Below are 4,966 nucleotides of genomic sequence, written 5' to 3' on the forward strand. Positions count from 1 at the left end.
TTCTACGATGCTCCGATGCATATAGATGCGTCCCTGTGCTTATTGAGACCTGGTCTGGTTTTAGTCAACCCAGAAAGACCTTGCTATCAGATAGAGCTGTTCTCAAAGGCTGGGTGGGATGTCGTTGAGGCACCTCATCCAGTAACACCAAGCGATATATTAAAAGATATATCAAATGAATATAATGATGAATTATATCCGAATATGCCTTGTAAAGACTTTTTAGAAGCCAGTCATATTGTTATTGGTTTTTACATTTTGAAATTGTTGATCTTTTTATCTTGTCTTAATTTCAAATTGTAAATAATCCTTTTTAAAAAAAAATTATTGCTGTTCTTCCTTTTAGCAATTGAATGTTTCGTTTGCAGGATTCCAATGGAAATACGTTTCTTTGAAACCTTTATGGGCTATTTCTTGCTTTCAGAGTTTTCAATTGTATTTGCTTTTCCTTGTCTTGTCTTCATTGTTTTTGTATTTTACTCTGATTGCTGAATAAATTCAATTCAAAATCAAATCAAATTGCTCTTGTAACTTTCATAATGATTTTGAGAATTTGAAGAAGAAACTTGAGAAGAAGTGATATTATGATCGTATTATGATTGTTGTTGTGGTTATGACAGTGGCTGTGATTGATTTGACTGTGCTGTGTCTTTTGCTGTTGCTGTCGTTTTTTCGTTGCCATCCTTGTTGCAGTGAACGTCATTGCTACATTATCATAATATTTTCTATGGTCAGTACAGTACAGTGTCAGCGCCATCATTATCTGTTTCAGTCAATATCGCCGTGAATCAGCGTCAATTGACATCTTTAATAAGCGACTCAAAACCTTTTTATTTGCCTCTTTATAGCTACTGTTTTCTTTTCTTTTTTTCTTTTTATCTGTTTCACCTTGCTAGCTAGTGTTGTTTGTTCCAGGTTAGGAGGCACCTGATCCCAGAAAAGATCAAGACTTAACCGATGCTAACCGGAGTACATAAAAACTGATCTCCAGTTGGCGGTGATGGTGTAACCCCATACTTCGATTTGGGTGCTAGCTTGGTGGTTTTTTTTTTTTCCCGGCTTTTTTCTTTGTGTTCTTGACTTCATTATTGTCTAGCGCATAGAGACCTCGTTTATTTGCGCTATATAAATCCATCTATTATTATTATTATTATTATAAAACGAACACAAATTTCAGTGTAATTTATACAATTATATTTCTATAATATTTTCTTCTGTGCACCTTTTGCAGATCACCCGATGTGGCTTTCTTCAACATGGCTGTCAATGAATGTTCTGATGTTGGACCATAACCGGGTGGTTGTAGATGCAAACGAAATTCCTACGCAAAGACTTTTCGAGAAACTTGGTATGGAATATGCATCAAGGTTGATTTGCGTTTCGCTGGTTCTCTAGGAGGTGGCAGTCATTGCTGGACTTGTGACGTCAGATGAAACGGTTCTTTAGAATCATATTTCTAAAATCTTCACTATATTTATACTATTGGATATAATTAATTGTATTTTATTTAATACTTTGAGAATATAATATGAAATAAATAATATATTGAATGGTTGACCTCTGGTAATTTGTACTTATATTTGTGAAGCTTAATTACATTACACACACTTTATCACAAATAATAAACAGGACTATATATTTTGTTTTAACTATTAAAAATATTTGCACACACAAAAGTAAACAAATAAATATTGCAAGTTAGTTACTTGTTCTATTTGTTTATTACATATTATTGTGTATTGCTTACGTGTTTGCTTATTAATTATTATTGTTAATTAATTTCATATATAATTTATTCGGAAAAGTATTATACCAAAAAAAGCAAACAATTTGCCAACAAAAATTGTGTTAAATGAAAGTCTAAAAAAATAATAGTGAATTTAATCATTTTCTAAAGAGTTTCCAGCTATGTTTGACAAAAAGCAAAAGATACAGGAAACAAGAAAATTTCATTCATCAATTTAAACATACAAAGTTCAGTTAGTAGACCAGCGGGAAAGGGGCGCCGAGATTCGGGGGAGGGCAGGTCTTTCCCTTTGGGTCGAACTGGGCCACAAGGTTCTAAGCACAATTTGTCGAGAAGTAAAAGAAATCAAATTAAATGTTTACAGAATATGACACTACACAAATCCGCTTTTCTGTATTTATTAGAATTGTAGCAATAATAGTAATCATAATAATATAGATACTATATTTTTGTATATGTCGTTACTTTTATATTCTTTGTTTGTAATTGTATATGTCTTTATACTTGAATAAATATCAAACTGTATGATTTCCTCAGGGCTGATGGTTTTCACAATTCATTTGGCTATTTTGAATATTTGTAGCTTTAGATCCAGCATTAGAGTGAGAGCTGATTTTAGCATGTGTTCTCTTTTCTCCGGTTGAATTTCTACGATGGCTCATAAGGGACACACTGCAAACAAAAAGAAATGCTGCAAACAAAAAAAGAAATGCTGCAAACAAAAAAACAAAAATGCAAAAAAAAAAAGATAAGAAAAAAGAAACGCTGCAAACAAAAACAAAAATCACCAGCAAACCAAAAATAAAGCGCTGCAAACAAAAATTAAAAGGAAACGCGCATTTCATACACATGACGACAAACAAGAGTCGGATGACATCAGTGGACAGAATAAAAGCCATTTAGTCTGATGTACATTTTTTTAAGCTTTGTGATGGTGTGCTGAGAAGTGTCAGGCATTAATCCTGGTTCAGCCTATGTATAAATTTATTTTATTTTATTTTTACAAGTAAGTACTTGAAATGGAATATATAATTGAAAGTATTTTCAGGATAAACTGAACACGCATATTTTTCGGGAGGGTGCGGGCAATCCCTTTTCAACTTCCTATCTTCGAATACCCACGCTAGCACGTCTCACTTTGTTCTGGTGCTCCAAGTTTACACATTCCTGGTTCCGCTCCTCTATGAATTATTCAGATACATTACACATTTTGAAATGCTCATAGAATTACATTTATAAATTTATGAATTTGTCATCTTTTGATAAATTGCAGATTTTTTAATGGTTTGTAGAAATTTTATTACTGAAGACTTTAAATTTGCTTTCAGAAATTGTAGGGTATAAATAATATCCAAAGACTATAGGATAGTATAGAATAGTATTATTTAAACGCCAATTAATTAGAGATAAATATGTTTTATAGATGACAAAGTCTCTTTTATAACTGCCTCTATGATAGGGGATTCCCCACATTACCAACACTTCGTGTATTATAGAGGGCGTTCTTTCTACTTGGTAAAATATTTTTGTGAATGTGGTATTTGGAGGCATCCTGATGAGTTTGAATGTGGAACAAATTATATTGGCGCAAAACAACAGAAAGTACTATTGATCGCATCCCATAATCAGTACCGTAAAACAGGAAATAGAAACTAAAAGCCAAGTTTAAGTTCAAAGTAATCTGTATTACAATTTGTAAAGAAATTGAAACCTAACAATTAAAATCGAAAGAAAAACAGGAAAAAATAAACCGCATAAAAATATAGAAATTCAAAAACCATCTAAAAATGTTCCTTCTATAGATATAAAAAAATATTACATACTCCAAGAAATGGAATGTACACTGTCGTGATTGTTTTCAATATTTCGACTGTTTATTGGGTGATCATCTGAAATAAGAATTTATCCATATTTTGCAGGCTTATATGCAGTAATTACCAAACGTATTAACCATAGAGAAAATGGAATCTATTTTCTCTGTGGTATTAACCAAATACACGACATGATATTATAGAGGCGATTTATAATAATACTATGCAATAAGTACCAAAAGTATTTTCCAATTTCAAGGCATATTATGGCGGTGATTCCTAACAATCCATAAGAGGATCAACGATACCTAGGCCTACATAAACAAAGAAAACTCCTTTAAAGCTTGAAAGTCCATTGTTGTTCGAATAATTATTGAAATTCCTCTATAAACAATATGATAGACTGGCTCTGAGAGTTGTCAATTATATACAAGTATTACAAAATATTAAATTTAATTGACTGAATACATTGCAAAGCAAATGTGTTGGAAATCATCACAATAGACCTTTCCGGATATCACACTTAACAACTGACCAATCAGAACAGCGTGTTGTCCCACGAACGCGCCCTGTCGACTTGTGGGATCTTAACAACAATATCCAAGGGGCGGGGCTTAGCTGAAATGTCCATTCCGTGTATGATCGAGAAGAGTGTTTCTTACGTTGGTAAATTCACCCTCAGTAAATACTTTTATATCCAGGATTTAATGAATTCTTTTAAAGAAAGATCCATTAAAGTGTTATTTTATTAATTTCGGCAAATATGAAACAAACAACGCAATACAAATTTGAATGCCCCAGGGAGTGGCAAAAGAGGTCTAAGAGAACAACTGTCACCATAAGGCGTGCCACTCCAACACTAAGCTTACAATATACATACAAACGTTATTCAATACAGAATGACTAGAAATTAAATAAGCCTATATTTTTTAAATGATTTTTTAAAATTTGACCAGTTATCACATAAAAAAAATCTCTAATTTTGACTGGTAGCCCATTCCATTTACGAATAAATCTAGTCTGAATACAATACAATATACTTAGGGTAGGAGGTGCTTTCCGAGATGATCAAGCATCGTCTCTAGAAAAAACGTGGGCCAAGGCTTATTCTTCACGGCGGGCCAAGTAAGAAACATTAAGTCTTGCCATTATAGTGTATCTATCTGTACATGTTGCCTTACTCTCAGGCGCGGATCCAGAAATGTCCAAAAAAAGGGGGGGGGGCGAAAGTGGGGCCGATCGAGATAACACTAGCCAAGGGGGTCCAGGGGCATGCCCCGAAAAATTGTTTGTTTTCTAAACACCCGTAAATAACCTCTGAGGTGTTTTGGGCAATAAATTATTTCTCTGTCTTTCTTTCTCTTTTTTTTTCTTTTATTTTGACTTTGCAAAAAGGGGGAAGGGCAGG

At 33.3% G+C, this 4,966-nt stretch overlaps 1 protein-coding gene across 1 annotated transcript in view; it reads left to right on the top strand.

Annotated features, from left to right (window-relative positions):
• The window catches only part of LOC117123031 (glycine amidinotransferase, mitochondrial-like), an 8,279-nt gene extending 6,568 nt beyond the window's left edge, over window positions 1–1,711 (top strand). The window contains exon 5 of the mRNA XM_033268835.1: window positions 1,232–1,711. The gene's annotated coding sequence lies outside the window, so the exon portion shown is untranslated. The remainder of the gene's footprint in view (window positions 1–1,231) is intronic.
• The last annotated feature ends 3,255 nt before the right edge of the window (window positions 1,712–4,966 follow it).

This window comes from Anneissia japonica, unplaced genomic scaffold (assembly GCF_011630105.1).
Source record: "Anneissia japonica isolate Jap-2015-1 unplaced genomic scaffold, ASM1163010v1 scaffold4469_len402912_cov134, whole genome shotgun sequence".
NCBI classification, from domain to species: Eukaryota; Metazoa; Echinodermata; class Crinoidea; order Comatulida; family Comatulidae; genus Anneissia; species Anneissia japonica.